The sequence below is a fragment of the Pongo pygmaeus genome, chromosome 15, assembly GCF_028885625.2.
Source record: "Pongo pygmaeus isolate AG05252 chromosome 15, NHGRI_mPonPyg2-v2.0_pri, whole genome shotgun sequence".
Classification (NCBI taxonomy): Eukaryota; Metazoa; Chordata; class Mammalia; order Primates; family Hominidae; genus Pongo; species Pongo pygmaeus.
This window is the reverse complement of record NC_072388.2, coordinates 68,512,132-68,537,821: the sequence shown is the minus strand read 5'-3', so window position 1 is coordinate 68,537,821 and position 25,690 is coordinate 68,512,132. Positions and strand designations below refer to the sequence as shown.

The following is a 25,690-nucleotide window of genomic DNA, read 5'->3' as shown; positions in this document are numbered from 1 at the left end:
CCAGAACTGTTCTCCACTAGGCTAGGTCTGTTCTGAGAACCCAAGGAATAGCTCTCGTCCAGGACTCTGCCAGCAGCAGAGTCCAGCAGCACTAGCCTCCAGGAGCTCCAACAGCACTAGCCTCCAGGAGCTCCAACGAGGCAGGAACAGCTCATGAGAAAAAAAGAGTGGCTACCTGCCTCTTCTGGAAAGGAGGCAGAAAGCACACATGGCAGTACCGGAGGTAGGCTCTGTGAGTGTATATTGGCAACAATGGGTTCCCCCTGGAAATGAAGAGTTGTTCTGAGAGCTGAAGGAAATTATCAGCCAACACAGAAACAGGAGGCGAGTCTGAGGTACTGCCAAACCAGGCAGGCTTAATTAAGGCTCTCCCACCCTCTTCCCCAGGAAGCCGGTCCCCACCCCTGGCTGGTCACACTACCTTAACTGTGAGAAGCACTCATTTCAGGGAAGCTGAAGGCCTTCCTCTGGGTCTCACCTTAGGAGGTAAGCCATCAACCAGGGGTCTGAGCCACTGGAATTTCAGGGCCTAGCTGCCCTTACTGTCACCTCCATCTATGCCTTCAACAGCAACAGTACTTGCTCTATTGTGGTTCTATAGCCTGCCGCCCACTCCAGGCAGCAAGAGTGTGTGCAGAGTGGAAGAAAGCACTCATTAGCTTTGAGTGTAACCCTCTACAGAATCTAAGTAGAAGGCACAGTTATTCAACTGCTAAGGCACAATTCCTCCTCTTCTCATAGTAAAACAAAGATGCATGTCAACACCCACTAGCTGACTAAAAACTGTGCAGAAAGAGACTAAGAGGCACTGGGGTTAAACCAACTTACTAAATTCATCTCAGTCCCTGGCAATCCTCAGTTCTATGACCCTGAAGCATAGGTGTGATAAAAACAGCCTAATAATCAGAAATCTTTCCTGTCCAAAATGCCCTCAGATGCTGTCCCTGACCACATGCTCAAGTGCAATCCCCAAAGGCTGGCCCTGGCCTTCAGGGCCAATGCCAACCCAGGGCCCTAGACATGGATATAAAGGGCAAGAAAGTGGCCTGCCAGAAAAAGATTTACTCTGGGGCTGAAAAGCCATGTTTGGTCTCGTACAACAAAGGAGTTATAATGGGAACCCTGTGTTCTAAACTCCTTCACATCTGCCACAAGGAACCTCTGGGTGGAGGTGAAAGTGTGTGTGTGTGTGTGTGTGTGTGGAGGTGAGTGTGTGTGTGTGTGTGTGTGTGTGTGTGGTGTGCCTTGGGTGGAGTTGGGGCAGATATCGAGATGACTTCCTTCTCTTCCACCCAAAAAACAACTCTTTAGAATATATCCTTCTGAAAGGCAAGTAAATACAGTTCTGATTTCCAAACCTCACTGTTTGAGAGAACTTGTTTTCTCTCTCTCCTTTTTAAAACAGATGAATGCTCCCCTAGGGGAAAAGCAGCTGTAAATATAGAAGAGGGTGGAAAAAGAATCCTGCTAGGAGTTCCAGAGGAACTATTGTACTATTGTAAAAGGCCTTCTCAAAAGAAGCAATACACCCTATTCCAAAAAGAAAACACAACTTCATCCAAAGTCCTTCTCTAAAATGTACCTTTGGGCAGATGATTTCTTTACACTCCACAGCTGCTTCCTCCTCTACCTGACACTAAGGCCTTCACATATTAAGTGAGTTAGCAATTTTCTTCCTGGGAGCCTTAGAAAGAACTAGTCCACAACTCAGTCCACTGCTACTGAGTGTCCTCCATCATCATCAACATTATCATCATCTTCATCGTCGTCATCATCATCATCAAAGGACTTAATTCATTACCAAACTACTGCTGACATTTAAATAAACTTAAGCCATTATCTTTTTAGGCAAACTGAGGCCACAGTATTTACTAGTTGAGAATAGAATGGGAAGAGGGTATAAATCTGAAAAGGGTGGCCTGGCTTCTACATTTATTACTTTTCAAAAGCAACAGCATTTTTCAAAGGCTCAGGATTCTGTGAAATCACCCTCTGGCTTGTTATATCCCTTCATCCCAACAGTAGTGGGGATGCTACCCCAAAATCCATTTACCAAAAATAAAAGATGTGAAGACATGTTTTGGATAAAGTTTGTGAGAAAAAAATTCAAGCTGCTTCTATTTTCATACAAGCTACAATCACATGAGTTTTGCCTTTGCAACCACGCTTCCTACCTAGAATTCCAGTAAATTTAGATGTGTCTCATAAATCTAAACTGTGTAACAGGGAATTTAGCTGGCTGAAACCATCCTAGCCCACAGATGTTAACAACCTATTTCACAGTCCTAGGTGGATCTAAGATATGAAAGGGAGATGGAGGGGAAAAGTTAGCATGATGCTTAAAGCCCTACCAAGTCAGAAGTGGAGGATACTCCTTTTAATTTCATGCAAGATTCTATTATTCAAAGAAAAAATGCAACATAAGCCTATAAACCACATTAGTGACATGACAAAGAAAATGTCTGTATTTGCAAAATACATTCAAATCTCCAAACTCCCCAGAAAAATCAATACAAATGCCAATAATACAAATAAATCAAATCCTCAATCTGACAGGTCTGCTTACCATTGCTCCTAAGAGTTCATTCCCTGAAGCTGTAAGCTTCCCTGTGGCCAGGCACCTTTCACACCCTCCTTCTGGGGTGATTCACCATGCAGAGAACCTGGATCAAACAGAGGCATCTGGCCTCACCATCATTCCCCAAGAACCCTAGTAAACTTCTAGGATAAGCACATTTTCCACATGAACCAGAGTTTCAAGAGAATCCCATGATAATACAAACTCTTGGGAGACAAGTCTGACCCTTCCTGACCTTTCCACTTTCTCTCAGGTCTTGGTTACCAGAGTCCTAAAACTGGATGGTCACCAGAGTCCTAAAACTGGATGGTCACCAGAGTCCTAAAACTGGATGGTCCCCAGCCTCCAGCTGCTGCTGTGCTCCAGGCCACCCAAAATCCTACTGGGAACTGCACTCCCAAAGTACTATCAGGTCACCTTTCACCTCCAATGGTTCACATTTGTTTATTCCACGTATCATCATTTCCTGACAATCTTCTACATACAGCTTTAAAATGCAAAGAAGACACAATCCCCAGCCTACCAAGAATTTCAGTGGAGTTGAGGAGGCTACAAACCCAGACAGCAAACAATCAAAACACACAATAAGGCAAGCATGTCTATTTCAGTATTCTATATGGGTGCAATAAAATGCTAACCAGTGAGATATGAATGATTAGAATATAAGGAAGAATAAGCTGCAGCTATTTGTGAGTTATGAACAAAATAATGAAAAAATAGGAAAAAAATAGATTAATCTGAACTAAGATAATCAAAGAGCGACTTAAAAAGGAAAGAAAGGAGATCTGACCTGAAAGCTTTGAGGGCTGAATATGTATGAGGGTGGAAAGAGGGAACATTCCTTCTGGGGCAGGAATGCTGAAGCAAGCATGCTAGATAGGCGGTGGCAGGGTAAGGTCAGGGAGAGAGGCCAAGGACCAGGGAAGAACAGAAAATAAACTCCATTCTGAAATCTGTCAGGGCAAGGGACAGTTCTTGCTGGTTTTCTTAGCATCTGTCACATAGCAGACTCTGGCTATTCCACAAAGTATTGAGTATTCAACTGAATATTTAAGGTAAGGCCAGTTTGCACAGCCATGAAAAACAGGCAGAGAAATTCTGCCTTGGATCAGTAAGTAGTGGGAAGTCAACAAATGTTCTTGAGCAGGAAACCTGACCTAATCCAGTTCAACAAGCATTTCCTAAAGGCCTCCTATATTTGAGGACCAAGAATACCCTGAAGGAACACCTCTACCATGGGAAGGTATAGGAACGCTACCTCATACACATAGGGCTTTTTTCTCTTACCTAGTCTCACCAGAGAGGAGAACCGTGTTCTAGCGGGGTGAACCTGGCAAGAGAGACTGAAACAGCCTGGAAGGCCAGCGGATGACAAGGTCTGGTTAGGGTGGTGGAGATAGGAACCTGTGAAAGAAAGAACTGGCAGGCGGGTCACTGACTAGATCGGAGAAGCTCAAAAGAGGGGAGTTTTGGATGAGAGCAGGAAGACTCAGGTTTTGATTTCCAGACAGTGTCATTATCTTTAGGCAATGCTTTGGCTCAGTGAACACCAAATGCTAGGGTCAGTCATCTCAGCCATTCTGCCTGTTTCTGGGAATGGGGGTTACACATTTCATCCTTCCCATCTGCCCAGTGTTTTTTTGTTTGTTTGTTTTTGTTTTTTTTTTTTATGCTAGTTGTGATTTCCTGTAATTCTCATTTGCAAGGGGGTAAGGGCGGATCAATGAGATGATACAGAAAGGAGGAGCTGACAATTCTTTTGTCCATCACATCATGACAAATACGTCTCAAAAGTCCTGCACTGAAGTTTTACTGGCAGCTCTTACTCTGGGAAGAAGAGAAAAGGGGAAGGAAGCATTACATTTTAAAAGCCACGAGGGAAGTGTTCTCCTTACACAATGAGTTTTCCCCTTCTAGGCAACCCTCCCCAGCTGCATTTACTGAGGGAGGAGGGATGAGACAGAGAAGTGTCAGCACTGAGAGCAACAGGAGGGCCAGCCTGGCTCCCAGAAATGCAGCCCCTGCCTCTGAAGCCTGACCCCTCCACCCGGCCACTCTGCCGTCCCTGACATCCTAGACCAGGGAGAGAAGCAGCAGGGCAATAGCAGGGTGAACAGTGGTGCTCTCTGGAAGGGTTGCCATTAACCTGTATTTCCTAATCTTTCTTCCAAAAACAAGTATAATTTGTCATTTCTTAAAACTTTTTAAAAAACAAGCTACTAGGGGAAACAAATTTGAGATGTGCACCTTTACAAAGGAAAAGTACAATTTAGCCCTCTTTCCTAACCATTAAACAAGCATAAGGGGAGGAAAAAGCCCAGAATGAAGAAGAAACTGTTGTTGGTTATAACACCTTGGTGGATTCTCTGCCATATTCTAAACAAGTACTTCCTCCCACCTGTGACAGATTCTGACCACCCTAGAACATTCATGCTGTACCTTTCCACACAGGGGCCTCAGAAAACTAAAAGGATGTGACCTGAGAATATCTGTTTTTGCAAGCATTTCCCAGCGCCCTGTGTTAGGCTTCCTAGGGATGGCAAACATTCTTTTACAAGCCCGTGACTTGGCTGTGTCAATGGGGACAGGGATGTTTTGTCATCCTGCAGGACTTCATTCTGTAAATGTTGTGGTCATAATCCTACTCCAGGAACACGAAACCTCAGGATAATCACAGAATCATTATTACTAACTGGCATTTGAGTGCTTATTCACTGCGCACAGATGTAAGCATTTTACATCTAATATCTTATTTAATCCTTGCAACAACCTTAAAAGGTAGGTACTGTTATCTCCGTTTTTAGGCAAAACAAAACAAAACAAAAAACAGAAGCAGAAGGGCTAAATAACCTATCCAAACTTACACAGATAGAAAGTGATGAGACCAAGATATCAAACTAAACAGTTTGACCCAAAAGCATGCAATCTTAGTAGAGTTGAAATGTATTCCATGTTATATAACATAATTCATTTTAAATGTTAAAATTATCCTAGATGTACTATGGACTAGGAGGCATCATCATAAAAAGAGATGGGAAGGTCTGAAGACTGTTCCCCTGCTGCTTGCAGCTATGCACTCCCTTGAGGTGGGGTGGGACTTGGACTTGGCTTGAGGAAGCAGCAGAAAGCCAGTTGAACATGCACATGTGAGGGGTGATTTTGAAAGTCTAAGGTGGCCCAGGTGATGCTAAAGCATACTTTGAGTGACACTGCCTTGGGGCATTCTAGGAGACTTCTGAAGCCGCTGCAAGCTTTGGGGACACAGGTCACTAGATGATGGTTAAGTCCCCTGAATTGCTAAGGAAACAGATAATCACTTTAAGTCACAGGCACCTTATGTTAAGAAAGCTGTTGACAGAATGGAGTGGAGTAAAACAAGAATTCAGAAACATGAACTCTCAGAGTCCTCTTTACAGATGTGCATTTAAGATTGCTTTTTCCATGATCAGCATGTACGCTTGACCCCAATTCTCCACAACAGAAACAACTTGGCTAGAAGTTGCCTCAAAAAATGAGCTAGATTTTTCTGGAAAATAACTGACAAAGATGGATACATTGCATATTTATGCTCAAATTAATATATTCTTAATAAAAAGAAAAGGGTTGAGAGGGGAAGAGGTTTTTTTCTTTTTTTTTTTCCCATGTGTGTTCTTCAAGAGTCCAAACATGAAGCATGCTGCCTGGGTCTTTTGCACTTGTTTGGAAATTGAATAAACATGATTCACTTTAAGGTTTTTCCTCTGTGTTTTAGTCAGAGTCAATACATGTCCATCTACATATGTGAGCTCACCAATGCTGTCCTTCTTCCTTGGCTTAAATTATCTGTTTCAACTGTATTACTCTCCAAGAAAGATGGCTCCAAGCTCAGAAAAGTTTTCAGTAATTTAATTAAGTTGTGCAGAAATGCTGATGCTTTCTGAGGCACCAGCCTGACCTTTCTCTGCTCCTTGCCTGTCTCTGACGGTAGGTCCTGGCTGCTGCCTTCACTTGGGGGAGAGAGACCACCTCTACTCCCTGACTTCCACAAGATCTTTACAGTGGCCAGTGTTTGGCCAAACGTTCAGACTGCCTGGCTCTGCTACTTACCTGCTGTGCCATCCTCGGCAAGTTTTTTTAATCCTCTTTTAAGTGGGTACACAAGCAATCTACTTCAAAGTTGCTATAAAGATTAAGTAAGCTAATATATAGTAAGCACTTAGGGCAGTGCCTGGCAAATAGAAGGCATTCAATGTATCTTAGCTTTTATTATCAGCCTGCCTAGTAATACTGAAGGAAGTTTTACATAAATCGAGAGCTTAATACCTTTAGAAGCAGTCTCAATTCATTACCACTACATTCAAACCTCTCAACAACCATGCAAATGAGACAAGACAATGTTTATGGACACTTCCTACGAGAAAGAATAGGAACTGGTTCAACTGCCAACCGTGGGAGCTGTTTGCCCATCCTCCCTCATTTAAGTCAGAGACCTGCCTCCATCATTTTCATATACCACCCCCAACACACACACATACTAGCAGGTGCTCAATAAATCCACAGTGAATTGCACTGACTTTAGGACTGGTTGTGCTGTAAAAACAGCAACCCCAGCCTCACGGCAAGAAGTTGGCAAACCAGAATCACCATTCCTGGGCATTCCTGGCCAACTTGAACAGAAACAAGAGGGCTGCCTTTCCCAGTCCCAGCTCCGACTCATTCCTGAGAGGAAAAGGAGCATCTGCAAGAGAGTGGCAGCCAGAGGTCACTCAGAGGGAAACAGCAGAAGTGCCCCTGAACAACCTCTGAGGTAGCAGGGAATTAGGATAATATAATGGGCATTATCCAGACCCTCCCATTGGGCCAAATGGTAATCCATGGAGGTGGTGTTTCAAAGGCAGATAATGTTGCCTTCGCTGACTAATATGGGAGCTGCCTTTCAGTAGAGTACAGGCCAGTCTATAAATACCAGGGATTAAAAGCTTCCTGTGGGGGCCCAACGGCCATCTACCTAAATACAGAGGTTATCTGGTCCTCCAGGCTCCTCTGGTCCATCCCTCGCCCCTCAGGGAAGAAGTGCCATCATCCAACATTACACCCCCTCCAAGGGACCCCCAACCTCTCTTCCACTTCAGCTTGTTTTTGCTAGCCAACCCCTCCTTTCCACACCCTCACCAGGACCATTCACTCCCAAGTGCCCCTCCACTGCAACTCCCATCTGGCCATACCCTCCTTTCTCCAGGCATTTGTTCTCTGCCTCCCTCACCACCTCATCCCCCACCCAACTTTCTAATCCACATATTCTTTACCTGCCATAAAATAACCATAGGCAGAACCGAGCTCAGTGGCTCATGCTTGTAATCCCAACACTTTGGGAGGCCAAGGCTGGCAGATCACTTGAGCCCAGGAGTTCAAGACCAGCCTGGGTAACACGGCAAAACCCCATCTCTTCAAAAAATACAAAAATTAGCTGAGTGTGGTGGTGCGTGCCTGTAGTCCCAGCTACTGGGGTTGGGGGCTGAGGTGGGCAGGCGGAGGCTGCAGTGAGCCCACATAGCCCCACTGCACTCCAGCCTGGACAACAGAGTGATACCCTGTCTCAACAACAACAAAAAAAACCACCACAGGCTTTAGATTCACTCCAACCTTGGTTCTAGTTCTAATACAGTAATTAACAGTACTTAAATGTTTCAGAGCTTGGTTTCCTGATTTATCCAGTGAAGATTAGCCTACCAAGTTAAAGCACTGAGCACACTGCCTGGCACAGGGCACACATTCAATACTTTCTGCCTTTTCCCAGTCCCCAGGGGATTTTTCTTCTTTCTTTTCTGGGATACTCTGATATAGACACTCCTTCTAGGTATGATACCTGCTAAATACAGATGTCTTAACCCAAAGGAATAACTGAAATGTCGCACACTTTCATCACCAGCAGTATCTCTGTAGCAAACACACAGCCCCATTAGCAACACAGACCCATCGGCAACCTTCAAATTCTATGAGAGAGAAGGCTGGTCACTTTGTACTTTGCCACCACAAATAACCCATGTGGTGAGAGAAGTGATCAGAGGGGATGGGAAAACAGAGTTCAGAGTCACTTTGGGGCCGAGCGCAGTGGCTCATGCCTGTAATTCCAGCACTTTGGGAGGCAGAGGTGGGTGGATCACCTGAGGTCAGGAGTTCCAGACCAGCCTGGCCAACGTGGTGAAACCCCGTCTCTACTAAAAATCCAAAAATTAGCTGGGCGTGGTGGCAGGTGCCTGTAATCCCAGCTACGTAGGAGCTGAGGCAGAAGAATCGCTTGAACCCAGGAGACAAAGGTTGCAGTGAGTCAAGATCGCGCCATTGCCCTCCAGACTAGGTGACAGAGCGAGACTCCATCTCAAAAAAAAAAAAAAGTCACTTTGGGTAAGAGCAACGGATAAATAAAATCTCTGTAAAGTAAGAGTAGCACTTCCATATGAGACTAAGACCCCCCAAAAAAGAGTCCCATAATCACACATTTACATGTAAAAAGATTAAAATTAATTCTGACAGCAAGAACATCTGCCACTTTTACTAGAAATACCATCTGGGCCGGGCACAGTGGCTCACGCCTGTAATCCCAGCACTTTGGGAGGCCGAGGCAGGCGGATCATGAGGTCAGGAGATCGAGACCATCCTGGCTAACACAGTAAAACCCCATCTCTTCTAAAAATACAAAAAATTAGCCAGGCGTGGTGGCGGGCGCCTGTAATCTCAGCTACTCAGGAGGCTGAGGCAGGAGAATGGCGTGGAGCTTATGGTGAGCCAAGATCCTGCCACTGCACTCCAGCTTGGGGAACAGAGTGAGACTCTGTCTCAAAAAGAAAAAATAAATAAATAAATACCATCTGTTTAATTTCTGATAAGGCCCAGGCACAACTTTACATAGACCAAGGACTGCCTACAGTATGTCCCTAAAAGGTAGCAGCATCCTAAGGACAGCTCCATGGCAGTGTGCCATGCCTCTCCCTGGTGTCCTGAAGCTGCTCCTGCAAATTCATGATTAGCCCTGAAATAAACCCAGAGCTTCATCCTTTTCTAAATACCTCCTCCAAAACTTTTAGTCATCACTCTTGAAATCAGAATTAATTTAAGCAAGACTATCTTCAAAAACCAGATAAATACTAGAGCAACATAATAAAAGTCCTGAACAACTTGTGTTTTAGAGGGACTTCTACCATCGTGGTGGGAGGGTTTCTTTTCCAATGAACATTCTTATTTTGCAATTAGTTAAGAGGGTCCCTTCCATGAGGTCTTTAACATCCTCTAGGATCCACCTGTTGCCAAGCCAGTGGGAGTCAGAGCAGAGTCCTCTAAAGAAGTGTGACAGGCCAGTTGCAGTGGCTCATGCCTGTAACCCCAGCACTTTAGGAGGCCAAAGCAGGAGGATCACTTGAGGCCAGGGCTTCAAGACCAACCTGGGGAACATAGCAAGACAAAAAAAAAATGTTTTTTTTTTTTTAATTAGCTGGGTATAGTGGTGCGTGCCTGTAATCTGAGCTGCTTAGGAGGCTGAGCTGAGAAGATAAGCACTTAAGTCCAGGAGTTCGAAGCTATAGTGAGCTATGATCAAGCCACTGCACTCCAATCTGGGCAACAGAACGAGACCCTATCTCAAAAAAAAAAGAAAAAAAAGTCTGGTGACTTAGTTGGTATTAAGCATGAAAAAAATGGGTGCTTCATAGGTAGGCCCCCTCATGCTTTTCAGATCCTGATGGGGAATTATTAAATGTAAGCCCAATACCCATAGCAAGGAGATATTCAAAGAATATCTACAATGAAAAATGAAAAGTGAACTATGGGGGTTTGCCAGCCACCATTAAATGCAAATTTGGAAAAGGGAATATTTGAAGCAATGCAAACACAAAAACAATCAAGTCCTGCAAGAATATGGCACATGCCATCTTCCAGTCCACTGTACAAACTGAGATTGGTAAAATCTGACACTGCATTGTCTGTATTTTTCACTAATTGGTAAGTATTTCATGACCCCTATGCAGCAGGAAGAGAGCAGGGCACATGTGGGAAGGTCTGATAAGCAGAAAACAGAAAGGGCAAAGATAAGAAGTGTACTGTAAAAACCCAAGGTAGGAAGGTGGGAAGCCGGGGGCTTAATCAGCTCTGGCCCCAGGACTGAGTTTGAGGAGGAGAATCTCGCACTCTCTGGAAACCGTACTGGGCAGAAATCACTCAGGGCTTTCTTTCCCCCTCTCAAAATGCAAATACACAGAAGAGAAGCCCACAGAGAAGCTCAAAACCTATTTCCCACCAAGACTGGCTTCAACTCAACCATTCAGTCCCACAGACAGGTAGATTGTTCTGGGAGCAGGTGGAACACCATGGGGAGCACTAAAGTGGTATAGGGAGAGAGGCCTTCCTTAGAGAAGCAAAGCTGTCCTCACACAGGCCGTCCAGGTTGAAAGCGGGAGAGGATGAGCAGACGCGGGTGGTGTGGCTGTCAGTGTGGACTCCAGCAGCAGGGACGGTTTCACAGAGAAGGCCAGACCTGAATTTTCTAGATGTGACAAGAGTTCAGAGAACTGAGCCCACGAGGGGAGTGGTAAAGAGTGTGCCACGTACAAGACCAGGAGGCGGAGAGAGGAAACAAGCCTCTCCCTTTGATCACTCTGGATGTGGTCCATCTGCCCTGGAAGGTGGAAAAAGGATGTGGTCCTAAGCTGGCTTCTCTCACTCACTCAGCCCCACATTGACCCTTGCTAACCCCCTCTGTCCAGACCGGCCATGTTCTGCTGAGTTTCACATCCGCAGTCCTGGCCAGTGCTTCCTGTCTGCACATCCGCGAGGCCTCCGTGGTTTGCTGCCACCCACTCTGACAGGGCTGCACTGAAACATGAAGGAGACCATGTAGGCGTCAGCCCCGTTTCTGCTGTTAACCCAACATCTAGCCTTAGGACAAGTCACCCACTACCCTGTGCCTCATTTTCTGTAACTTTAAAGTAGGTAAAACTGCCTCCTCTCTTCAAGCATAGTTGTGAGGATAAAAGCTGATAACAGTTAATATTTACTGGGTACTTACTATGTGCCAGATACTGAGTTAACTGCTTAACCATCTAGAATCATTTAATCCTCAAAACCCCCCATGGAATAGACACTACTCTTAACTCCCAATTTCAGTTAAAGAAGCTGGAGCTTAACAAAGTTAAGAGACTTACCTAAAGCCACACAGCCAGACAGAACATCTAACACTACAAAAGGGTCAGCCACTAATTAATACTTCCTCAAACTACCATTTGAGTATCTTTTAGTTGTCAGACACATACCCATTTTTTTAAATATCCCGTTTTATTTGATTTTCATAAAATTCTTCAAGGGAGTACTTTTAAATGTATAAACTATTCAAGTTATACATGCCAATAGTAAAAAATTCAAATGAAACAAAAAGCAAGTTTAAGAAGTTAAAGTTCCCTTTATCCTTTACCATTCACATCCAGAATTCCCCACACCAGGCAATAATCAATATTTTGGTAGCCACCCTTCTATAGATGGGTAGTGTTAACATCATTTCTATCCTACAAATGATAAAATTAAGTATCGGCCAGGCACAGTGGCTCACGCCTGTAATTCCAGCACTTTGGGTGGCCAAGGCAGGTGGATCACCTGAGGTCGGGAGTTCGAGACCAGCCTGACCAATATGGAGAAACTCCGTCTCTACTAAAAATACAAAAAAATTAGCCGGGTATGGTGCCGCATGCCTGTAACCCCAGCTACCTGGGAAGCTGAGGTAGGAGAATCGCTTGAACCCGGGAGGCAGAGGTTGCGGTGAGCTGAGATCAGGCCATGGCACTCCAGCCTAGGCAACAAGAGCGAAACTCCGTCTCAAAAAAAAAAAAAAAAAACAACTAAGTATCAAAGAGGTTAAATTTGCTCAAGGTCATACGGCTGATACATGGCAGAACTGAGACTGAAGCAGGGTCACTCTGATTCTATGGATACTTTCTGAGAAATGTGTCATTAGGCAATGTTGTTGTGTGGACATCACAGAGTGTACTTACATAAACCTAAATGGCATAGCCTACTATACACCTCAGCTACATGGCATAGCCTAGGCTACAAACCTGCACAGCAGATATGTTACTGAATACTGCAGGCAACTCTAACATGATGGTAATTGTGTATCTAAACATACTTAAACATAGAAAAAATACAATATGGTATAAAAGATAAAACATGGTACATCTGTATAGGGCACTTACCATGAATGGGGCTTGCAGGACTGCAAATTGCCCTGGGTAGGTAAGTGAATGAAGAGTGAGTGTGAAGGCCTAGGCCATTACTGTACATTACTGTAGACTTTATAAACACTGTACACTTAGGCTACACATTTTAAAAAATTTTTTCTTCTATAAATTAACCTTAGCTTACTGTGACTTTTTTACTTTATAAACTTTTTAATTATTTTAAACTTTTTGACTCATTTGTAGTAACACTTAGGTTAAGACATATAGCTGTGACAAAATATTTTCTTTCTTTATATCCTTATCTATAAGCTATTTCTATTTTAAAAAATCTTTTTTTGTTGTTAAAAAACTAAGACACAAACACACACATTAGCCTAGGCCTACACAGGATAAGGATCATCTATATCACTATCTTCCATCTCAGCATCTTATTTCACTAGTAGGTCTTCAAAGGCAGGAACAGAACTGTTATCTCCTGTAACAATGCCTCCTGGAAAACCTGCTGAAAGATCTGCCTGAGGCTGTTTTACAGTTAACTGTTTTTTTTGGGGAGTTTTTTCCTAAGTAGAAGGAGTACAGTCTATATTGACGACAAAAAACATAGTATAGTAAATACATAAACCAGAAACACTGTTATTATCATCAAGTATTATGTACTATACATAATTGTACGTGCTAGACTCTAATACAACTGGCCATGCTGTAGATTTATTTACACCAGCATGACCACAAATAGGTGAGTAATGCATTGTGCTATGACCTTACCATGGCTACAATGTCACTAGGTGATAGAAATTTTTCAGTTCCATTATAATCTTATGGAACCACCATCATATATGCAGCAAAATGTTATTACATTGCACATGACTGTATGCACATGTTCGTATTTTTGTTCCATTAGTACACAAATACATGCTGACCTTAGGGTACCTGTAACGAGATGGGGATGGAGGAACCAAAAAGGGGCTATTGCTATCATGTTGCTGTTTGCTGTTCCTTGGCAAGTTAATCAAGTCTGCAATCCTAGGAGGTTTCCCATCTCTCAACATGTGCTATCATACCAGTGTCTGATTTAGCATTTGAACCCCAGCTGACTTAACATCACTACTACATACAAGTACAGTTGCTGCCAAATGCATACTGGTTGCCAAAGGTCTTATCTTTCCCATTTGTAAAATGGGAGTACAATCTTCCTGACAGTATGCGATATCTTACATGAAAGCAGTTTGGCCGGGCGCTGTGGCTCACGCCTGCAATCCCAACACTTTGGGAGGCCAAGGTGGGCAGATCACTTGTGGTCAGGAGTTCGAGACCAGCCTGACCAACATGGTGAAACTTCATCTCTACTAAAAATACAAAAATTAGCCAGGCGTGGTGGTGGGCGCCTGTAATCCCAGCTACTCGGGAGGCTGAGGCAGTAGAATCGCTTGAACCTGGGAGGCAGAGGTTGCGGTGAGCCGAGATCGCACCACTGCACTCCAGCCTGTGCAACAGAGTGAGACTCCATCTCAAAAAAAGAAAAAGCAGTTTGTAAAATGAAGAAATCTTTACTGCTATCAATATGGATGTCCAGTCTGCACAGTAAACACAGAGAAACGTAAACCATCCTCAAGGTGGTTGAAATCTATGAGGAGAAGAGACTAACCAAAACACTGGGCCAGGGGTGGTAGCTCATGCCTGTAATCCCAGCACTTTGGGAGGCTGAGGCAGGCGGATCACTTGAGTCCAGGAGTTCAAGACCAGCCTGGGCAACATGGCAAAACCCCGTCTCTGCAAAAAAATCCAAAAAAATTAGCCGGGCATGGTGACGCATGCCTGTAGTCCCAGCTATTCAGGAGGCTGAGGTGGGAGGATCGCATAAGCCCGTGAGGTCAAGGCTGCAGCGAGCTGCAATGGTACCACTACACTCTAGCTTGGGCGACAGAACAAGACCCTGTTTCAAAAAACAAACAAACAAAAAAGGCAAAAAAACACTGGAGAACAATTCAAAATGTATAATTGTTAAACTTTTGTGCTGCAAAGAATTCCTTTGGGGAGATAATTAGTATATGCGAAAGAGCATCTGATAAATACTTGATCAGTTAATGAGTTCAGATGTGTTGCCTGAAAAACACCTCACCTGCTGCCTTAACATTAGCCTCCTAATACCTTCACTATTCACAGAAAGCTATACCAACACCAAAACCCTGAAGTCTGTTCATTCTACCATTGCTCACGTATAACCCAAGAGAAAAGCATGTCAGCATTTGTACAGAGCACCCTTCTTTCAACGATGTGCTTTAAAAAAAGCATGGACAGACCTTCAAAGGAGATGACCCACACAATTATGTAATTTCAGAAGCAGTAGAACTGCCCCCCAGAAAGAGTTCAATTGTGGAGAACAAAGAGAAAAGTGTTAACTACTTCCTTGCCTGCAACCTGACACACTGGATACTAAATATATTTCTCTCCAAACTACAGAGGCAAAGGTGTAAGTTGACTTTCAGGAATGAATGATGCCTCCCAAGGCTTTTAAAAGAACAGAATTCTAGAAACAAAGACCTGCTACCTAAAAATTAGCAGGGATGACTTTCTGGTCTTCAGCCCCGTAACAAGGGGGCCCTATAGTTTGTTTTTGATTGGCCTTGCTAAAACATTCTGGACAACCTCCAATACCCTCTCTCTCCTTCACCTCCCACTGCCATGGTTCCTGAGCTGTCTTCTTTTCCTGCCACCAGACAGGGTGAACTTGGTGAATGTTAACAGCTTTTTAACACTCTGTTTATATTTGTTTTTCACTCAAACCAGGCCTCCCTCCAAATGACTCCATTTTTAGAATTTCATCAATAATACCACTCTTTCATTCCTTGTCATCAAGGCTCATAAGCTCAAAGTCACCCTGCTCTCCTATACTTGTTATTTTAATCCCCTACACCTGGTCAATCATTTATTAATCATCCAATTAATCCAGGAGGGGGTACAAGGAAGTGGATCAGACAGTCACCGACCTCAGGGAACTTCCAATGTCAGCCTGGAACCAAGGCCTACACAGAGATGGCCACCCAAAGAGGTAAAATATAGGGGGAGGGCGTATGTTTACTGGGAACTAGGTCCTTTACTGCCCCTAGCAGGTTGTAAAGCCACAGATATATCAGGAAAAAGATTTCACAAATCAACATTTCTATCTAAAATTGAGGCTTGAGGGAGATGGAAGAAGAAAAAAGATTCCCTAAGGAATTCATGCCACCGATCCTCTTATTCCCCTTCTCCCAGTTTCTCATAGTTGAACCCACATCTCCTTTTTTCTTTTAATTAAAAATAGGATATGTCAGGATCTGAAAACATTCCCAGATTAAAAACTAGTTGATTAAACAAACCAAGAAACAGGAATCCTCAAAGCACACCAAACTCTTAGACCTAGCTCACTGCAGAGAAAGACAATTCATTTATTTAATGGGGAGACTAGGGGGAACTCTCTAACGATACTTTTCAAGTTCTTCCCTTCCAGGATGACTGGTTTGGAGCACAGAAGTAACTGACAAATCCCAAACAGTCAAGCTGAAAGTCCACTGTACACAAAAAATTCCTCCAACACTACTCTCAAATTAAAAACCTCGTGAGTATTCCCGCAGTATGCTAACTCCATGCCAGCAAGTACTATGTCCATTTTGTTCTTTGTTCACAACTGTATACCTAGTGCCTAGAACAGGCATCCACTAATTATTTGCCAGACAACTAGACTTACTTCCCTTTGGTTTCTGCAGCAACCACCTACCAGCCTCCCACCAGCCTGACATCATAGCCTAACCAGATTATCAGCTCACAAATTATTATGACTTGAGGGTACATGTAAAGGAAAGATGGATCGATGAATTCTTATGAAACTCAGAGCCTGTTTTTCTTGCTATTCTGCTGTGTAACAAGCACAATTCCCACAGGACAGAAACAGGGAGGTAGACTGTCTTCCCATGGCAGAGTTTCTACCTGGAGGCAGATGGAGGATTGATAAAGGGGTGGACCAGATAACATATCATTGGTTGATTTTCTAGCAATGCCTCAAGCATGCCAACTGAAACAGCAGTGCCCACTAAACACAAGACTCTGTTCACCAGCTTTCTGGGATGGGGAAAGCCAGTATATATGACCTGCTTCCTTCGTGCCTGGTTAGAGACATATAGTTATAGGTGTGTGTTCACACTGCATTTAGGTGGGTAGCTGATTCCACATACAATAAGCCCAAGGAAGTCGAGACACAGCTCTGAAGGGTTTGGTCGGTTAATGGGGTGTGGGGCTGGGATCAGTTCTCCCAGACAGAGAACACATCCCATTGGCCTGGGGTCAGGTGGGTTTTTTTTTTGTTTGCTTGTTTGTTTTGAGACAGGGTCTCAACTGTGTCACCCAGGCTGGAGTACAGTGGCACCATCATAGCTCATTGCAGTCTTGACTTTCCAAGCTCAAGCGATCCCCCCAACTTCAGCCTCCCAAGTAGCTGGGACTACAGGTGTGTGTCACCATGCCCAGCTAATTTTTATTTTATTTATTTTTTTCTGTAGAGATGTGGACTCTCACTATGCTGCACAGGCTAGTCTTGAACTGGTCTTGAGCAATTGTCCCACCTCAGCCTCCCAAAGTGCTGGGATTACAGGTGTGAGCCACTGTACCAGGCCAGGTGGCGTTTTTGAATGGCAAAGATACACAGCACAGAGATTTAAAAGTTAAGCAGGCACAGCCTAAACACAACTACACCGATTTTTTAAAGTGAAAGCAAGTTTATTAAGAAAGTAAAGGAATAAAGAATGGCTACTCCATAGGCAGAGCAGCCCTGAGGGCTCTGCACCCATTTTAAGAACAGTTTTCTTTCAGAAGTATTGGACTTAATGATTCATTGCCTTTGTAATTTCAGTATTAGACTCAAAACTACAATCACAGAAGTAACTTGAATTTGTTCCCAAAAATAAGAACCACGACACCCTGCTGGACTCCCAACCCCCATTCCTGGACCAGGCCCAGAGGAGGGGGAGAAACAAAGAGGTGATCACACCGGGAGAGAAAAGCACTAGACTAGGAATCAGGGGACCTGGCTTCTCCTCTAGCCCTTTCACCTCTCAGGCAAGTCAGCTCTGAGCATCCATTTCCCACTTGCATTTCTTTAAAATGAGGAGGTAGAATAATAAGAACCCCAAAGGCCCATTTTTCCAACTCTAACATTTCATGAACCTAGAGCCTCTCTTCATATACTTTGTTGTGCTGGGAGTTTTGGTAGCATCTAGATAGCAACAGTGAAGCATCTGGATCTTCAACTAAGAGTCTCGTCTCACTTCACTCAACCTTTGGAAACTCTTAGGATTTGAGAATCAAATTTGCATTAACAGGTAAGGCCTGCTTCAAATCACAAAATTTTTGGCAATGAATTTTGGCAGAAGTTATGGCTGCATTCACACACATTTACACACACACACAGGAGGGAACTTTCTAGAAGAACTGATCCTTGGCCTTGGCTCCAGATACAGGCACCCAGAGAAGAGAATTCCAGTTCCTAGTTTTTGTCTGTCTTGCTGGACAAAGGGCATATGCCCTATCCCTCCTGTTTCTCTGCAGTGTAACCATCTTGATCTTCCATTAAATCATTAGGTAGCCTGCATATGCACACTTTCAAGAGCTTTTAGTAGGGATCTAGCATCAGGGAAAGCAAGACTAGCTGTTGAAAGCAAGAGTAGCTGTTGGTCACAAGTGCTAGCACAGGCTGGGTGTCCTTTATCAGAAATGCTTGGGATCACTAATGTTTTAGATTTTGGAGTATTTGTATATACATAATCAGGTATCTCAGGGATGGGACCCCAGTCTAAACACAAAATCCATTTATGTTTCATTTACACCTAATACACATAGCCTGAAGGTAGTTTTGACTGTGACCTAAAACATGAGGTCAGGTGTGGAATTCTCCATCATGTGGGTGCTCAAAAAATTTAAGATTTTGGAGCACTTCATATTTCAGGTTAGGGAAACTCAATCTGTGGTTCCAATTAGAACAAGGGCAAAAGGAAACATTCTGTTGCATTATTTCATTAATATGGTTGGCATGATGTAAAACCACACAGGGACACATCCTGTAGAGGAAATGATACTCCAAGCAGCACCATCTGCTCCTTTTTGTGTCTGGCATGATCTGTTTTTAACCTTGGGTTACACCTGAGGTCCACCTGGAAAAGCCCTGTGGGGGCTGCTCTAAAGAGCACTCCTTCTCAGATCTACATTTTCAGGGCACTCACAGACCCTCTCCCTCCTCCCTACCTTGCTGGCTGGCTCTCTGTTCAATAAGCATTCCACTCCCCAACCTAGCAGAAGCCTTTGAGCAGGTGAACAGAACCCTGGCATGGAATTTTTCACAAGAAAAGGAAAAGCTTCTGAGAACTATAAATCACATTTGATAAGGAAGGCTTTGGGGGTTCATGGTAAAGTTCTCTCTATAAAACACAAAGATGAGATTTAGGGCCGAGGCTTCGCATTGAAAATCCTCTTTATTTGTTTAAAGCAGCAGTACATGTGCATTGAATTTAGGCACTATCGCGTCTATCAACTCTCACCAATGGTTAAAGTTCTGCACCAAATATTTGGAAACAATGCTACCGGAGAGTTCAAACTTAAAAACAGAATTCTCTCTTTTTGTTTTTGGGTTTTGGATTTTTTTTTTGGTGGCACCTTTTCTTGATTCAGGGCAATATCCACAACACCACAGTAGGACCAAGAGTTTACTAAAACACTGTTCTTCCTCAAACAAACTGCATAACCTAGGAGAATGTTAATCTCAAAGTAGAGATATGGATGGATGCAGCTTTAAAGATATCTCCTTGAGAAATGAAAACATATACTCACAGAAAAACTTATACACACATGTTCTTAGCAATACTGCAATATTATTCATAACCAAAAAACAGAAACAATCCAACTGTCCATCAGCTGACGAATGGATAAAATGTGGTATATCAATACAACAGAATAGCATTCAGCAATAAAACGGAATGAAGTAGTGATACATGCTAAAACATGAATAAGCCTCAAAAACATTATGCTAAGTGAAAGAAGCCAGTTATTAAAGACCACATATCATATGATTCCATCTATATGAAATGTCCAAATAGGCAAACCTATATATAGAGAAAGATGAGTGGTTGCCTAGGGCTAGGTGGGATTGTACAGAAATAGGGAGTGACTTTTTGGGGTGATGAAAATGTTCCAAAATTAGATTATGGTGATAGATGTACAACTCTGTAAATATACTAAAAACCACTGAATTGTACTTTATATGGGTGAATTTTATGACCTGTTAAAAAAAAAAGCTAAGTGAAAAAAATACAAAGCTGAATGTACAGGTACTACCATCTGAAGATGGAAAAAACAGAATACACATTATGTTAGGGTGGTAGAATCATGCTGATTTTTTTTCCCCTTTTATTTTCCAAGCTATCTGTAATCTTGTGCCTCCCCACCAAAAAACATGTCTCAGTCTTCCTTCAAACAGTTTGCATAGACTGCTATAATTTAAAATGCAAATTAAGCAAAATCACCTTGTACCCTTTTTGCAGTTAACTTTTACAAGCCTCCGTCCACTTAGTTTGCTGAGCTCAACTGAGAACAATCTAAAGGAAGAATTGGATAAACAGGCTCTTATGCCATTCCCAGAAGCCAGTTTCATTTTACTGTCTTTGTCAGAAGCTGAAGCCTAGTCTAGTCAAAGAAAATTTCAGCAAAGACAGTTTACATAAAGGGCAATTCCACACTCTAATCTTAAATTTCTGTGGGTGAAGGCAAGTCACTGCTGGCAGTAGGTTGGACTTGAAAGATGAGACAGTCCCTCTCCTCTACAAAGGGTGGCAAGAAAGGGGAGGCTGAGAAAGATCTCTATTTGTGTCCCCTCTCTAAGGTTTTGTATCCAATCTCCAACTGCAGAATCCTGAATCATTTTTCACCAGACTAGATCCTCTTCTGAGTAATAAAGAATTGTCAGTCACCACCTCTGCCGTCTGCAAACCCACGGAGAATCTATTACTGTCATCAGGAATCCCAGGCTAACTTCCCTCAAATCAAGAAAGGAGGCTTTGCCAAAAAATAAAATAAAATAAAACACTTGTGTATGTGTGTAGGAGGGGGGAGTACATTTAAGGGCACACTGCTATCAGGTAATTTTAAGGATCTACTAACACTGGCGACAGTAACAGGGAACTACATCTGTTTCTGTTTGAGAAAAATGCTTCAGTAATATCCTGTTTCAGGAGTACTGTGTGAATTCTTGGCACGCAGCCTTCAGATGTTTCAAGGGTGGCTATTTTCCTTTTTTGAAATACAAGAGCCAGGGAGGGAGACTACATCACAGGCAACACCACAGTCTGTGAAACTAGTTTCAGTTCTCACTGCTGCACTTCCTGCTGTCGCTGTATCCAGTACCTTCACAGACGCTTAACTGTCCCAAGCCTTGACAGTAGTACAGTTGGCCTTTCACGGCTGAAGTGACCCAGCTCAGTGCCACTGCAAGGTCCACCAGCGGAGCGACTTCCACACTCAAGTAAGAACCAGAGGATAAGAGAGCAAATGGAGGCACCCTGCTGGTTTCCAGGCCAAAAAAAACTAAAAAGGGAAGAAAAAGGACACCATTGCAGACACATCAGCACAAGAACACAGGTGCCTAACAGGCTCTGCTGCGAAAACCTAAGCTTTGTAAGAGGTACTTCTTTCCCCAGAACTTGTACTTTTTAAGATGAAAGGTTCTTACACAGAAACACAAACTTTCATCCAAGGGACACACAATGGCTGTTGCCTTGAATCCAAGCCAGGGGTGGAGTGAACAGATCTTGATGCGCAAGGACAGTCCACCCAAAGGTTCCTGAGTACTATGGAGCTCATGAGAAACCTGGGGAAAGAGTCTCTATTTCCCCTAGTTTTGCATTTGTCCCAAAGCTTACATTAAACCAAATGTCCTAATCCTCAACATTCAAGTCTGCAACAAAGCAATGTTTGCTCTCAAAGTTGAAAAGAAGACAAGACATGGGGCTTCTTCCTCTATTGGCTCCTTCTGATCTTTCTCCCACTGCTTGAGCGAACACCCTCTAACAAGACTTCCATAGTGTCCAGACAGAAAGAAGAGGGAAAATAAATCCTGCTTGTCAGTTTCAACTAGGAGATAGCATGTCAATTCAGGAGCTTAATAACTCACTTCATGTATGGCAATTACACAACCTGGGCCCAGTGGATCTGCTGACATTCGGGCCTGCAAGTGTGAATTGTCTCTTAGTAAATGGGGAACTAGATGGGAAAGACAACCATGTGTGCCCTCTGGCCTTCCCTCTCTGCTGGCAAGTGGTTCTGCTTCATTCTCCACAGTTCACTTGTTTGGTACTGAAATGAGGAAGAGTATGTACCTCACTATATTTTTTTAAAGGTGCTGTATTTCTCTCAGCCTACAAATGATACCAGTAGTAACTTGGTTGTCAGAAGAGCTAAGGATATGAAAAAAGGGCAGAAGAAAATATTTGAAGCAAAAGCCAAGTTTTTATGTGGGAAACGGACAAGTGTGGAGGGAGTGAAACAATGCTTCGTAGCAATAAACTTGAAAGAAGTTCTAACTTTAAAGAAACCAGGTGAATTATTACCTTTTGGAAGGGGTGCGTGCGTGTATGTAGAGGGAAGGCTGCTGCAGGAATTGCTGCCCCACCAAAAGAGCAAAGGAGGATATCCCCTACTGAGACATGCACCATTACATAAGAACACAAGTTCAGGCCGGGTACGGTGGCTCACGCCTGTAATCCCAACACTTTGGGAGGTCAAGATGGGCAGATCACCTGAGGTCAGGCGTTCGAGACCAGCCTAGCCAACATGGTAAAACCAAGTCTCTACTAAAAATACAAAAATTAGCCAGGCGTGATGACACACACCTGTAGTCCCAGCTGCTCAGGAGGCTGAGGCAGAGAATCGTTTGAACCCGGGAGGCGAAGGTTGCAGTGAGCTGAGATCGTGCCACTGCACTCCAGCCTGGGTGACAGAGCGAGACTCCATCTCAAAAAAATAAAAAAAAAAGAACACAAGTTCAATCACCACACCTCAGAGACTGGCCAGGAAAACAGACAAAGTGCTGAGGTCTCTTTATCTGCCAGCCTGTATCTGTAACACCTCATTCTACCCTTCTTCCTCTTCTATCTCACCAACTTCTGGGCTTTCAGAAGGCAGGCTTCAGCGAAAGAAGTCAAACTCACCCATTTCACAGTGGGTTTGCTCTCAGGGTTTAAACACTGAGCACCCTGGCACCTGTCTCTATCTAGGTGGAAGTGAGGATTTGTTTCACATGCCATTTCTACTACAGTATCCAAAAAATTACTCTGTAGACAGGAAGTCCTATCTATCAGGACTCATACCAATACTGTCCTCTGTTTAACTCGCTGGGCACAAGTTCCTTCAGCAGCAAATGGCCAACAATGAAAGCTAACAACATAAACCAAAACAAATTGACTTAAAGGCTGTGAGTTCATGAGAGCTGGATTCTGACTTATTCAATGCAGTACCTGCAATACCTAACACAGTGCCTGGCATACATTCGGTATCACATAACTACCTGGGAGTACTGAATGAAAGAATGAACAAATGAATCTTATGCAAACATACCGTAAGTGTGTACCCAGGAGAAAAAGTTTCGAATGCTCATGATCTGAGAAACAGCCTGAAGCAGCAGTGCTTTGAGAAGGTTTTAGAAAGACTGCAGGTTCAATTTTACCAAAAGGTAAACAAACCAGAAACCAGCAGTATAATCTAGTAGTTTAGACTGTGGGCTCCACCACCATAGGCTCCACCTATGTGACATGGGCGAGTTATTTAACTTGTTTGGTTTGGGTCTCAACTAGAAGAATGGGGATAATAATATCTACATCAAAAGTCTGTTATTAAATGAGTTCAAAAAAGTAAAGCCCTTAGCACAAAGGTTGGTACTCAGTAAGTCCTCAAGAACATTTCCATAATATTACTGCTTAAATACCTTCTTTCCTGAGATACAGACATACCTCCCCCAACTCCCGGAAAATTTTAATTTCTGGTTGAATATGCTTCTAGCTAAAAACACAAAGCCCAGAGAACTCAGAAGTCAGTGCCAAGCACATGTCTCTACTAGCCTCCACTAGACGGTGACAATTTGGGTGTGGAATTCCCAAAACAGAAAAGGTGTGCGTGGTAACTCCTATGTATGTTTTTACACCAGAGGAACGAAAACAGCAAGAAATGAATTAACTACTGTGAAGGGTGGAAAGACATACTTCCCATCTCTGTAGATCAAAAAAGGGAGTAAATCCCTAGGCCTAATTGAACTGAGTAATCTTACTGCACCTCTGGAAGAGCACACAGGAGCCCAGTTAGCGAGAGCAACAAAGCCCAGCATGTCGCCTGCCACCGAAAGAAAATTCTGTGGGAACAACAGCTTTAGGCCTCCTTGCCCAGACGCCAACTTCCCTTTAACCAGCCCAAGATTTTATTTTGACGCCTCTTTGCTCCTGGGTCTTGCTGTACCCACAACCACCTCCCCCTCCTGCTCCTATATTCGTCCAGGGTAACTTTTCTCCACTTCAGCAGCTCCCCAGCCACGACTCCCATGAGGGAGAGTCAGATCCACACTCATAGCTGGGGTCTCAAAACCAAGCGTAAAAAAGGAAAGTCTGTATGTACGTGCCTACTTTTTGAAAGAAAAGAGCTGGTTTCGGGGAGTTTAGCCTGGTTAATAAGAGAAGTTTTTGAGATTAAAGAGCAGCCGAGGCGCGGGGGCTCCCGAATGCTGCGGTGCGCACAGGCGGGCTCTGAGATTTCCTCAGGAAATCCACCTTTTCTAAGCCAGCCCTGCCCCAGCGCAAGCCCCGCAGCTTTGCTGGCCTGAGGGCAGTAATGACAGTGGCACAGAGGGCCTCTGCCTACCTCCTCTGCACCCATCGGCACGGCGTCTGGCTCTTCCGGCGCTGCCCGGCCAGCGACGCGGGACGGCGCGCCCCGGACCGCGGGTCACCAAGTTCCCGGCAGCAAACCAGCCGCCGGTCCCCCCGGCCGCGCAGCCCCCACTGCTGGCCTGCTGGCCGGCTGGCCGCGCCACGCCAGCGCGGGGCTCCCAGCGGCGCGGCTCGCGGCCGGGTGACAGCGGGCCGGCGCAGAGAAGCGCGGGGAGCCGCCGAAGCCGGCCCGGGCTCCGGCCAGCGTCACTCCTGGACGGTGCGCGCTGGTCCCGCGCCCCTGACAGCTGGCCGGGCGCGTCGGTGGCACAATGCCGGCCCCGCCGCCCCCCGGCCGCAGTGACAACTCACCCGGGAGCCGGCGGAGACCTCCGGGATGGGGGCGCTCACCGCTTCCACGCCGCCGCTTGCGCGCGCCCGCAGTCTTCTCGGGTCTAGGCGAGGCCCCGCGTGCCCTTGTCTAGCTCGCTCTAGCCGGCGCTGTGGGCAGAGGAAGCGGGCGGGAGGGAGGGAGGCGGTGGGGCGGTCGCCGGCTTCGGAGAATAGAACGCGGCGGTAGCGGCGGCGGCGGCTGCAGCGCCCGCGTCACTGACCCAGCTGTACCGCGCGGGCGGGGGAGGCCCCGCGGAGGGGAGGGGGCGGGGAAGGGGCGGGAAAGGGGCAGGGCCAGGCGCGTACGCAACAGCGCCGGCGTCGCGCCGGCGTCGCGCCGCCGCGACCGCCCCGCCGGGAAGCCCTGCGCGCACGCGCCGCCGGCCGGGCCATGTACCCAAGGGAGAAGCAACGCGGTTGGGGAGGTGGGGGGTCCTTAAAGAGACAGTCCCTCTGCGCTGAAGTGGATGGGGCGGTGGCACCGACTCAGCTGGACTATGCGGCGTTTGCAGTGCGCTCTCCAGTTCGTTTACTATTATTATTATTTGCATTATTGAATTACTATTATTTGCAAAGAATTATACTGCCCTCAG

General features: G+C 44.7%; 1 protein-coding gene across 1 annotated transcript in view; it reads right to left on the bottom strand.

Moving 5' to 3' along the window:
* Window positions 1-25,353, bottom strand: part of SUSD6 (sushi domain containing 6) — a 104,005-nt gene extending 78,652 nt beyond the window's left edge. The window contains exon 1 of the mRNA XM_054448280.2: window positions 25,077-25,353. The gene's annotated coding sequence lies outside the window, so the exon portion shown is untranslated. The remainder of the gene's footprint in view (window positions 1-25,076) is intronic.
* Between the last annotated feature and the right edge of the window lie 337 nt (window positions 25,354-25,690).